The sequence below is a fragment of the Glycine max genome, chromosome 17, assembly GCF_000004515.6.
Source record: "Glycine max cultivar Williams 82 chromosome 17, Glycine_max_v4.0, whole genome shotgun sequence".
NCBI lineage: Eukaryota > Viridiplantae > Streptophyta > Magnoliopsida > Fabales > Fabaceae > Glycine > Glycine max.
This window is the reverse complement of record NC_038253.2, coordinates 17,577,313-17,590,868: the sequence shown is the minus strand read 5'-3', so window position 1 is coordinate 17,590,868 and position 13,556 is coordinate 17,577,313.

The window sequence follows — 13,556 nt, the reverse complement described above, 5'->3', positions numbered from 1 at the left end:
TAAAAGAGGGAGAGAAGTGGAACTTTGAAGTGTGTCTCATAAGACTTTCATTCATCAAAGTTACAACAAGTGTTACACATGCTTCTATTTATAGACTAGGTAGCTTCCTTGAGAAGCTTTCTTGAGAAAACTTCCTTGAAAAGCTTCTTTGAGAAAACTTCCTTGAGAAGCTAGAGCTTAGCTACACACACCCCTCTAATAACTAAGCTCACCTCCTTGAAAAGCTTCCTTAAGAAGATTCTAAAGATGCTAGAGCTTAGCTACACAAACCTCTCTAATAGCTAAGGTCACCTCCTTGAGATGAGAAGCTAGAGCTTAGCTACACACCCCCTATAATAGCTAAGCTCACCCCCATGACAAAATACATGAAAATACAAAAAAGTCCCTACTACAAAGACTACTCAAAATGCCCTAAAATACAAAGCTAAAACCCTATACTGCTAGAATGGCCAAAATACAAGGCCCAAAAGAAGGAAAAACCTATTATAATATTTACAAAGAAGAGTGGACCCAACCTTGGCCCATGGGCTCAGAAATCTACCCTGAGGTTCATGAGAACCCTAGGGTCTTCTTTAGCAGCTCTAGCCCAATCTTCTTGGAGTTTTTAAGGGAGGGGCAAAAGGGTCATTTCAGGGGGGTTCTTTTGAACAGATGATCATTCATTGTCTCAGCTTAGGGTGAATTAACCAGCTCGCCTGGGTGAGCTAACCTCGCTTGGGCGAGCAAGGTTACTTCAGGTTGAAGCAACAGCTCGCCTGGGCGAGCTGCCATGATCCCTAATGCCATCTTTTGCTATAAATAGGCGTGAGGGAGGCTGAGTAAAGGGTCCAAGGTCCAGCATTGAGAGAAATTAAGAGAAATCAGAGAGAAGAAGAAGAAAGAAGAGAAAAACGAGGCTGAGGCGCTACCAAATTGCGACCGTAATCGACTTCTACATCGTTCTTCGTTCGTCATCCGGTTAGTTTTTGTTTTAAGGATTTGGATGCTATCTATGCACCCTTAGGGGTCCTCTTTCTTATTTTGTGCATCTTCATCTCCTTCTTCTATCGTCAATAATCTCATTTTCTTCTTGTAAAGTAAGTTTCGACCAATTATTAGTGCCGCAAGTTACCTTTAAAAAAGATTGAAGGTTAACAAGCAAAACCAAAATAAAACCAACTCATAAACCTCTCCATTTCATCAAATATCGCTTGAGATCGTTTCAAGGTCCAACGCCTTAACGATTCTCTCTACTTTTCATCAAACATCAATTGAGGTCGTTTTAAGGTCCAACGCCTTAACGATTCTCTCCGCTTTTCCAAAAAGCAATGTTTCAAGGTCCAATGTCTTAAACGACTTTTGTTCGCAATTAAAATAGATCTTTCAAAAAAACATAAAATCAATGTAACGCACAAACTTTCAAACTTAAAGAACTACGTAGGTCTGAATTCCTCATCGCACTAGAGGATATGTAGGAGCAAGGGCAACACCCTTGTCGACCCAAAAAAAATAATAAACATAAAAAGGGAAAATACATAATTTGAAGTCATGTTTTGCACACTCGATTAAAGGTTGTCGTCCCTCGTGACAGGCGCGTGGGGTGCTAATACCTTCCTCGTGCATAAATAACTCTTGAACCCTTATTTTTAATATTCACAGACCCTTTTTTGGTTTCTCTAACATTTTTCTCGAATAAACATTGGTGGCGACTCCACGTGTTTTCTTCATGAGAAGACGCACATTTTTATCTCGCCTCGCCCTCCTGTTGAAGGGTAGGTTGTGACAGTTGGCGACTCCACTGGGGAAGTTGTTAGAGAGTTAAGTCATTTGATGAGTGTGCAATGTTTTATCGTGACTTTTTCTTTATTTATGTTCCATTTTCTCTTTTATCTTTCGTTTTGTCCATATTTGTATATAACCTTTGCTATGTTGTTGTGTTTGCTGTGTGTTTGTCTATCGATTACATTCATAGTTAGAAATATGTTTTCTATGCACACATGGAACCTACACCTTGCACACATGTTGAGATATTAGGCCCTATACCCGGGTCTATGTGAGCCATAAGGAGTGGAGGTCGATCCGTGGTCATGCTAGGTCTCCGACTCGCTTGATAATAGTGGAGCCTCATCTAGAGTTTTCCTCTTTTGGTGATGCATTGTCGCTGATAGTCCCTATCATCACAATGTATTATCTAAGAGGATGATATCACTAGAGGCCAGTAAAGTTACATGAAAGCACACTTGGGAGTTGTCATTAGAAGTGGACTTTTGGATCCTTTCCATTAGGTTCCTAAATTGGGGGCACATAGCAAACTCACTCTGGCATGTTCCTTGATTGCATCATGCATCTCTTCATGGCATCGTAATGGGCATATCATTCCTGCATTTATCATTTATCATATTCATGCATTGCATTTGCATGAGTCATTGCATTATCATACATCTTCATTTAACATGCTTTTGTTATGCAAATTGCATACATTTTATTTTCATCGTTCGTATGTTATGTTCACTCATGCATGATTCTTGCATTTTCCTCTGCAAAAAAAAGGGAACAAAACAAAACAAAAGCAAAAAAAAAGAACAAAAAGAAGGTCACAATGAAGCATGGAAGTTCACAACACATTCTTAGTTACATGTGTTAGGTACAATGATGATGGCTATAAACCAATCATGTTGGGATTATACACTTATTTATCTTAAAAAATGATTGAAAATCATGTGACATGATACCTAATGCATGTTTAACTAGGAAATGGGGGTTCTTCGGGCATCTCATGTCGATCTCATAATTACATGTGTCAAGCATAGCATGAGTATGCCCTAATCATTCATCTCTATGATATGTTGTTGAAGTATTGACAATAAAAATTTCTATTCCTTGGATTATAGGGTCAAACCAAGCACATGTTTTTAAGAGAAGGTTTTCATCAAGTCAAGGTCAAGTATGGAAGTAACCAGCTTGCAAAAGTTGAGGCAGAAGATGAATCGAGTTACATCGCTTCTTTGTCTACTGCCAACACATGATTGAGCTAAATAGTTTAAAAAAAAAATTAAGGACTATTGACGTCCATGTTTTATTTCCAGTTTCACTTTGACAATATGTGACGAACCATGTCGTTTTAATGAAAGTCTAAATTGATTCGACCCTATGTCCTGTGTAAAATTTGCAATACTTCAACAATGCATCATTCAAATAAATCCATTCTTATTTTTCATTTCATATTGGTGGCATTGCTCATTGCATTCTTTCCTTGAAATCAGAACTGTAATCATTGTAATCAAAAGGAAAGAATGTGCTTTACGGTGTCCTTACTGATCGCGTGCCAGAGCCAGAGTAATGAGTGAAATAGAGGAGGTGCAAGAGCAAATGAAGGCCGACATGGAGGCCATGAAAGAGTAAATGGCCACAATGATGGAAGCCATTATAAGTATTGATGCAATCCTACCCGGCAAAGGCATTGGGTAGAAGACTCCAAGTAGATGGGGCTAGAGATCCAAGGGAAGGCCCTAGGGTTCTTATGAGCCTTAGGGTAGATTTCGAGCCCATGGGCTTAGTATGAGCCCGGTTATCTTTGTAAATATTAGAATAGGTTTTTGCTTCGTCTGGGCCTTGTATTTCGGCCATTCTAGTAGTATAGGGTTTTAGCCTTGTATTTCGGGGCATTTTGAGTAGTCTTTGTAGTAAGGACTTTTTTTTTGTCATGGGGGTGAGCTTAGCTATTATAGGGGGTGTGTAGCTAAGCTCTAGCTTCTCATCTCAAGGAGGTGAGCTTAGCTATTAGAGAGGTATGTGTAGCTAAGCTCTAGCTTCTTTAGGAATCTTCTTAAGGAAGCTTCTCAAGGAGGTGAGCTTAGTTACGAGAGGGGTGTGTGTAGCTAACTCTAGCTTCTCAAGGAATTTTTCTCAAAGAAGGCTTCTCAAGGAAGTTTTCTCAAGAACGCTTCTCAAGGAAGCTACCTAGTCTATAAATAGAAGCATGTGTAACACTTGTTGTAACTTTGATGAATGAAAGTCTTATGAGACACACTTCAAAGTTCCACTTCTCTCCCTATTTTATTCCTTCAATTTCGTGCTCCCCCCTTCTCTCTTTCTTTTCCTCCATTGAAGCATCATCTCCAAGCTTCTTATCCAAGGCTCATCTTGGTGGTGAAGCTTTTTCTTCCATGGCTTATTCCTTAAAGGATGGCGCCTCCTCTCACCTCTTTTCCTTTGTCTTCCGCTGCATCTCCATGGTGGAAAATCACCATTAAAGAACCCCATTAAAGCTCAAAGATCGAGCCTCCATAGAAGCCCCACAAGCAAGCTTCCATCAAGTGGTAATCAGAGCACAAGAGAACTACACGCCCTCGCCTTCAAAGGACTACACGTCCTCGCCATCAGAGGGCTACATGCCATCACCTTTAGAGGACTGCATGTCCTCGGCATCAGAGGACTACATGTCCTCACTGTCAAAGAGTTGCACGCCCTCACCTTCAGAGGGCTACATGTCCTAACCTCCAGAGGGCTACACACCCTCACCTTCGCAGGACTACACGTCTTCGCCATCTGCGGGCTGCACCTCCTCGCCATCAGAGGACAGGACGTCCTCGCCATCGAAGCTGCACGTCGTCGCCATCAGAGGCTGCACACCCTTTCCATCAGAGGCTACACGTCCTCGCCATCAGAAGGCTACACGCCCTCGCCTTTAGAGGACTACACGTCCTCGCCTTTAGAGGACTACACGTCCTCGCCTTTAGAGGACTACACGTCGTCGCCATCAGAAGCATGATCACAGATTCACCTCCACTCCTTATGTTCCCATGAACCCGGGTATAGGGCCCTTTTTCACTCACAGTGTGTGCAAATAGTGTTGGTGTTTTGTGTGCATCAAATGAATAAATATTTACCTCATGCATACATTTTAAAACGCACTAAAAGCAACAAAGAGTTTATATACACAAGTACATAATGAAGGAAAACAACAAAGGAGTAAGTCATGGTAAAGCATTTGCACAAGATTAAATGGCCTAACTCTCTAAAAATTGTCCCCAGTGGAGTCGCCAACTGTCGCAACCTACCCTTCGGCGGGAGGGCGACGCGAGACTCGCGGGATGCGTGTTCCACGAAAGGAATACGCGCGGAGTCGCCACCAATGTTTATTTGAGGAAAACGTCGGAAAAACCGGAAAAAGACGCGATCTACGAACTTTTAAGTGAAAGGTTCGGGAGTTGTATTTACGCACGGGGAAGGTATTAGCACCCCACACGTCCGTCCCAAGGGATGGCAGCCTTTAATCGAATGTGAAAACATGACTTTGATTTTTACGTTCCCTTTTATGTCCTTATATCCTTTATACCCTTTATATTTTTTCCTTTTTTTGTGGTCGACAAGGGTGTTTCCCTTTGCTCCTACGTATTCCTCAATTTTGGGATGAGAAAATCAGACCTACGTAGTTCTTTCGGAACAAAGTGTTTGGTTAAGTTGTTTTTGTCCTTTTTTGCAAAATATGTTGTTATTGAACAAAAGGTCATTTAAGGTGTTGGACCATTAAACGGTCTTTTGATTTTGAAAGGAGAGAAACGTTAAGGCGTTGGACCATTAACGATCTCTTGTTTTTGGAAGGAGAGAAACGTTAAGGCATTGGACCATTAACGATCTCTTGGGGTGGTCGACAAAAGCGGGGCTTTTGCTCCTACGTATCCTCAATTGCGATGAGGAAATCAGACCTACGTAGTTCTTGCAAAAGCGGTAAAGTTACATGTTGATTTTATGCTTTTGAACGGTCCATGTTAACCGATAAAAGCAAAGAGGACCGTTTAAGGCGTTGGACCTTAAAACGGTTTTTAGTGATTTTCGGACAAAACTTGATTTGTGAGTCTATTTTAGTCTTAGTTTCACTTTGGTTATTAATCAATTCATTCAAGGAAACTTCCAAAGAAAAACGTCCGATTGATTTTTTTAATTTATTTTATTCAAAGATATTTTGATTATTTTATTATTATTTTTCAAGATATTTTGATTATTTTATTATTATTTTACTTTTTTTGGTTTAACCGAGGTTATAGCGTGAACGATCGGTTAGATTTCATTTTAAAAGTGATTAAATGAGATTACAACACAAATGATCGGTTGAAATTCATTTTATCATTTATTAGATGAGAAAATGGCTTAAATAAACGGTAAAAGCGCGTTAAAGACGGAAGAAAAGAAATCGAAAATAAAGATGAAAGCTTAAAAAAACAAGAAATGAATTGAAAGTCTCGGATTCGAAAACTTACCCGTTGAAGAATGAAGAACGGATGAAGAACGATGAAGAACGGACGAAAACCTTCACGGATTTGCTTACGGAAACATCTCGGAAGCGTTACGGAAGCACCTCGGCTTGGATTTTCTTCACGGAAACAATTTTTTTCACCCAAAACAGCTGAAATACATAGCCAGGGGGCTGAGGGATCCTTAGAACAGCCCCCTTCAGCCTTTTTATAGGAAAAAGGGGGAGGAGGTTGCCGCCCAGCTCGCCCAGGCGACGTTAGCTCGCCCAGGCGAGCTGGGTTGCTTCCTCCAGAAGCAACCCAGCTTCAAAAAACGTTCTGGAAGGCCCAATTCAAAATTTCGAAATTGCTATTTGCACCCCCAATTTTGATAAGTTCACCCCCCTTCTTTCAGAATTTACGGAAAAGTTACGGAAGCCTTACGGAAGCATATAGGACTTGATTTTCTTCTTTTTGTCTCTTCCACCTCACCCGTATTAAGTTAATTATGCTTATTTAGAGTTATGGGAATTTTACGGAAGCATTACGGGTGTCCCGGAAGCCCCGGAATCCCATTTTTCAACAAAACGGGGGGTGTGGTGGCCATCTAGCTCGCCCAGGTTACTTCAACCTTAAGCAAGAAATTGCCCAGAAACCTCTAGAAGGGCCCAGATTCGAAAATTACTATTTGCACCCCCCATTTTACTAAATACACCCCCTTTGGCTTTTTTTTGGTGATTCTTTTTTCGTAAAGTTACGGAAACTTACGAATTTCGTAACGATACTTGTTTTCTTTCCATAATGTTACGGAACCTTGCGGATTACATAATCATCCCGTTTTTGACTTACGGAATGTTACAGAACCTCACTAACTACGCAACGATGCTTCCATTTGATTTCCGGTGTGTCACGGAACCTTACGGATTGTGCATCAATATTTTCTTTTCTTTTTCGGCATGTCCCGGAATTTCACAAATTGCCTAATGATGGGTGCCAAGCACCTCACAAGGACCAAAGAAAAGTCGCATGTCATCAAGCAAAGGTCCCCGGACGAAATTAGGGTATGACAGTTGCCCCTCTTTACTTGTCTTTTATTGGAAATAAAAGGAAAGTAAAGATAAGACACTAATTTCGTTCCTCTCGGTTGACGAGAGTCGCGGGTGACCATAAAATTTCCGCATGCAAATGACTTGTTGTTCTCGGAATTTCACAAATTGCCTAATGATGGGTGCCAAGCACCTCACAAGGACCAAAGAAAGGTCGCATGTCATCAAGCAAAGGTCCCCGGACGAAAATTAGGGTATGACACTAATTTCGCTCCTCTCGGTTGACGAGAGTCGCGGGTGACCATGACTTGTCGTTCCCGGAATTTCACAAATTGCCTAATGATGGGTGCCAAGCACCTCACAAGGACCAAAGAAAGGTCGCATGTCATCAAGCAAAGGTCCCTGGACGAAAATTAGGGTATGACACTAATTTCGCTCCTCTCGGTTGACGAGAGTCGCGGGTGACCATGACTTGTCGTTCCTGGAATTTCACAAATTGCCTAATGATGGGTGCCAAGCACCTCACAAGGACCAAAGAAAGGTTGCATGTCATCAAGCAAAGGTCCCCGGACGAAAATTTAGGGTATGACACTAATTTCGCTCCTCTCGGTTGACGAGAGTCGCGGGTGACCATGACTTGTCGTTCTCGGAATTTCACAATCGCCTAATGATGGGTGCTAAGCACCTTCACAAGAACCAAAGAAAGGTCGCATGTCATCAAGCAAAGGTCCCCGGACGAAAATTAGGGTATGACACTAATTTCGCTCCTCTCGGTTGACGAGAGTCGCGGGTGACCATGACTTGTCGTTCCCGGAATTTCACAAATCGCCTAATGATGGATGCTAAGCACCTCACAAGGACCAAAGAAAGGTCGCATGTCATCAAGCAAATGTCCCCGGACGAAAATTAGGGTATGACACTAATTTCGCTCCTCTCGGTTGACGAGAGTCGCGGGTGACCATGACTTGTCGTTCCCGGAATTTCACAAATCGCCTAATGATGGGTGCCAAGCACCTCACAAGGACCAAAGAAAGGTCGCATGTCATCAAGCAAAGGTCCCCGGACGAAAATTAGGGTATGACACTAATTTCGCTCCTCTCGGTTGAGAGTCGCGGGTGACCATAAAATTTCCGCATGTAAATGACTTGTTGTTCCCGGAGGAACAAAAGGTGCAGAAGGCTATGTCAGTCTCTGCATGCTATCACGCGTTCTGTCTTACAGATAGCAAAAGAATGTTTATACGGATAACCACTCGGGTATTTCCGCGTATCATCGGGCCCGCCGCCTCTGGATGACACAAGGGTGCGGATAACCGTAAGGTATCTCCGCGTATCATCGGGCCCGCCGCCTCTAGATGACACAAGGGTGCAGAATGACCAAATTTTGTCTCTGCTTGTCATTGGGCCCGCCGCCTCTGGATGACACAAGGGTGCAGAATGACCAAATTTTGTCTCTACTTGTTATCGGGCTCGCCGCCTCTGGATGACAAAAGGGTGCGGATAACCGTAAGGTATCTCCGCGTATCATCGGGCCCGCTGCCTCTGGATGACACAAGGGTGCAGAATGACCAAATTTTGTCTCTGCTTGTCATCGGGCCCGCCGCCTCTAGATGACACAAGGGTGCGGATAACCGTAAGGTATCTCCGCGTATCATCGGGCCCGCCGCCTCTGGATGACACAAGGGTGCAGAATGACCAAATTTTGTCTCTGCTTGTCATCGGGCCCGCCGCCTCTGGATGACAAAAGGGTGCGGATAACCGTAAGGTATCTCCGCATATCATCGGGCCCGCCGCCTCTGGATGACACAAGGGTGCAGAATGACCAAATTTTGTCTCTGCTTGTCATCGGGCCCGCCGCCTCTGGATGACACAAGGGTGCAGAATGACCAAATTTTGTCTCTGCTTGTCATCGGGCCCGCCGCCTCTAGATGACAAAAGGGTGCGGATAACCGTAAGGTATCTCCGCGTATCATCGGGCCCGCCGCCTCTGGATGACACAAGGTTGCATGTCACATGACCTCAGGGTCAGTATGACAAAGATTATGGGGCGGCCGACAAAAGCATGGCTCTTGCTCCTACGTATCCTCCAATGAGGAACTCAGACCTACGTAGTTCTAGATAACTTGTGAGACTTGAAAAAGTCTCGGTGTTTTCTCCACTAAAATGCAAACATGCTTTAGCAAAGAGACAAATATTCCAACTGATTTAGAGCAGCATATGCTTTTTTGAGTGAAAAACAATGCGTCTACCGGGGAAGGAGAGTCTGCTGATGAAATCTCCCATAATCATAAATGAGATTTTGGATGTTAGCATTTCGTTTCCAAATGACCATTTAGAGGAAACACTGGGTTCGACAAAAATAGAAGAAATCCACTCAAAGTGTATCAATCTCGCACAGGTAAGTGTTTCATCCTAATTCCGAACCATAGATATGTCATGACTTGACTTTGCAAATTATTTCCTATCAAATCAAAAATTACATGTGTGATCATGGATCAAATAGGACTTCCCTTGGGAATGAGTTCTTTTGGGGAGTTTTTCGGCTTTTGATTATTTTATTTTATTTTTTTTTTTGGCTTTTGATTTTTTGTTTTGGTTTTGTGCGAGGCGAACAAGTCACCGACGCACAGGATTTTGGTTGGTAATCAAAGGGAGAAGACCACTTTAGGTCATGGCTTCCTTTTCTTTCTTTTGTTCATTTGATGACAATTCTGTACTGTTCAGATATTGTCTGGTCCAAAGACCTCTCTGCACATTTCTTCTGGTTTCTTTGACCAGGAGCTTCCTTCTTTTTTACTTTCTCCCATTCTTTGGTTGGGAATTTCTTTCTTTTCTTTTTTCTTTCTCCCACTCTTTGATTGGGAATTTCCTTTCTTTTCTTTTTTCCTCTTTCTCCCACTCTTTGATTGGGAATTTCCTTTCCTTCCTTTTTTGCTTTCTCTTTGATTGGGAATTTCCTTTCCTTCCTTTTTTGCTTTCTCTTTGATTGGAAATTTCCTTTCCTTCTTTTTTTGCTTCCAAGGGTAAGGTTTATGGTGAGTCAGGATTTTGGCTCAAGGCTTGTAAAATGGCTAGACATGATACATGTTAGGGTTTGGTTTGGTTCAAGGATAAAAAGGGATGTCCCACATTATTTCCATGACACAAATGCAAAAATGATGATTTGGAAATTTCATGCAAAACTGGTTATGCATGCACCTATGAGGACACTCAAGTGTCAAATTTTTATGGTCATGTGATGCTAGGGCTCAGGATTCATTTCCTCTATTTTAAATCAACCCAATGTTTCCAAAATATGTTCTTTTATCAATTTGTGCATTCATCCGAGTCCATTTTGGGCGTCTGGGAAAATCTTCACAGCATTCACCCTTCAGGTGTATACACATTTTTTCATAAACTAGTTATGATCAGTGAATTTTTCCAAAGAAAAGTTGGAAGTCATCTCTTTTTAAAAGCATGTTGGTTTTTCAGCTTGAAACCTTATTTTTTCTTTTTTCTCCTTTTTTTTTTTTATCATTATCATTTGTTTATTTCTTTTCCTTGTTTGTTTTTTTTTCTTCTTTTTTTTCATGAGGTATTTTGCTACCTAAACATGTGCATATTTTTGTGAGGTATTTTTGCTATATACATGCATATCCAAGGTATCTTGCCACCTAAACATACATATATATGTTTTGTGAGGTATTTTTTTGCTACATACACGCACATCTAAGGTATCTCTCTACCTAAACATACAAATATATATTTTGTGAAGTATTTTTTTGTTTACATACACGCACATCTAAGGTATCTCTCTACCTAAACAAACATATATATATTTTGTGAAGTATTTTTTTGTTTACATACATGCATATCTAAGGTATTTTCACTACCTAAACATACATATATATTTTTTGTGAGGTATGACTACCTTCCGAGCTTGCGCTTGTTTTATTTAAATCCCCAGGATCATGAGCAACTAGGTGCGTCCTACTATAAAAAGTGATCAAATAACAAGCATAGATTCAAAAGGTACTAGGTTGCCTCCTAGTAGCGCTTCTTTAACGTCTTTAGTTGGACGCCTTATGACTTGTCGGTCACTGACCTAGTACTTTGCTTACCTTTGGCTTTGGACTTGGTCGCCTATGGGTCGGCCATGTGTCGTAGGCAACGCTCTAACTTTTTTGTGGATGAGCAGAGGTGAACTCTAAAGGTGGTGGCGGTGCGTCTATTGCCCGCTACCGGCCATCCTAATGCTACTGTGGTGTCTCGCCCTGCGTCTGCCTGGGGGCGCAGTACTTCTTGATGAAAGCCCGATTAATAGGGGCCTGATGAACTTGCTGGGGTCGACGGGCACTCCATAGAAATGACAGAGGCCCGTAATTAGAGCTGGAAACCCTAGGACCCTGTTGGACTTCTTCGGGTCCACTGGGCGTCTTGTGGGTGCGATCCCTGCAAACAATAGATGGTATCAGAAATCAGTTGAACCATATGCATACTTACCTATGTCGGGACGACACAGACCAACTGATACTTTTGCAGGGGGAGATTGGCATTGCGGTCGCTGGGCAGAATGTTGCTAAGTAGCAATGTCATCTACATCTGTGTAAGAGTGGTCATGTTGGTGCGCATGATCCGCACTCGTCTCTTTGCAGCGGCACGGGTGAAATCTTGCCCCGGTATGCATAGTAGCTGTGTGATAGCCTCCCTCTCTGGTTGTGCTCGCACAGTTGGCCCTCCTCCAATATCAGGGGGTGGCCCAGGAACCGTTAAAAGGAAACTACTGGTCCCTTAACCGGGAGTGCAAGTCTCGGTTAAGCATTTAAGGACAGAGGACCTTAAATTCTCTTAAGGTGTGGATGTGGAGCACACTGAAAATGAGGACACGTAGCCCTCTAAAGGTGAGGGCGTGCAGCCCTCTCTAGGCGAGGACGTGTAGTCCTCTCAAGGTGAGGGCGTGCAGCCCTCTGATGGCGAGGACGTGTAGTCCTCTCAAGGTGAGGGCGTGCAGCCCTCTGTTGGCGAGGACGTGTAGTCCTTTCAAGGTGAGGGCGTGCAGCCCTCTATTGGCGAGGACGTGTAGTCCTCTAAAGGTGAGGGCGTGCAGCCCTCTGATGGCGAGGACGTGTAGTCCTCTCAAGGTGAGGGCATGCAGCCCTCTGTTGGCGAGGACGTGTAGTCCTTTCAAGGTGAGGGCGTGCAGCCCTCTGTTGGCGAGGACGTGTAGTCCTTTCAAGGTGAGGACGTGTAGTCCTTTCAAGGTGAGGGCGTGCAGCCCTCTGTTGGCGAGGACGTGTAGTCCTTTCAAGGCGAGGACGTGTAGTCCTCTCAAGGTGAGGGCGTGTAGCCCTATAAAGGTGAGGACATGTAGTCCTCTAAAGGTGAGGACATGTAGTCCTCTGAAGATGAGGACATGTAGTCCTCGGAAGGTGAGAGCGTGTAGCCCTCTGATGGCGAGGACGTGTAGTCCTTTCAAGGTGAGGGCGTGCAGCCCTCTATTGGCGAGGACGTGTAGTCCTCTAAAGGTGAGGGCGTGCAGCCCTCTGATGGCGAGGACGTGTAGTCCTCTCAAGGTAAGGGCATGCAGCCCTCTGTTGGTGAGGACGTGTAGTCCTCTCAAGGCGAGGACGTGTAGTCCTCTCAAGGTGAGGGCGTGTAGCCCTCGGAGCCGAGGGCGTGTAGCTCTCTAAAGGTGAGGACATGTAGTCCTCTAAAGGTGAGGACATGTAGTCCTTTGAAGATGAGGACATGTAGTCCTCGGAAGGTGAGAGCGTGTAGCCCTCTGATGGCGAGGACATGTAGCCCTTTGAAGGTGAGGACATATAGTCCTCTGGAGACAAGGGTACTAGTACCCAAGGGTTCACCTTTATGAGAAAGCAAGAGATCGACTCATCGAGAGGGTCGGTCATCCCAAATCCACACGACTGGTTATTAGATGTAGGAAATCTATGCAGTTAACATGATTTTTAGGGATGCAGATGCATGCAACCTTTGTCTTGAAATGCGGTAAATGCAGACTTCATATGAAACAATGCAATGTAATGGAAAGTTTGTACAACGTTCATGACATTCTTTCCCTATTTTGTGATTTTGATTTTGATTTAATTTTTTTGGAAAACACAGATTGACTGTCCTTTTGAAAGAGGTGATAATTCATGCAACCTCATCCTATCTTTTGCAAATCTCTCCGGGAACTCCCTCAGAGTATGTGTTCTGTTTGATTTAGTCACTTGACCATTTTGGAGCAACGGCAAGTGAGTCGTTTGATGTTTGATCAATCCATTGAAATCCTAGGGTTTGTCCCCCCTTTTTTGTTAAAA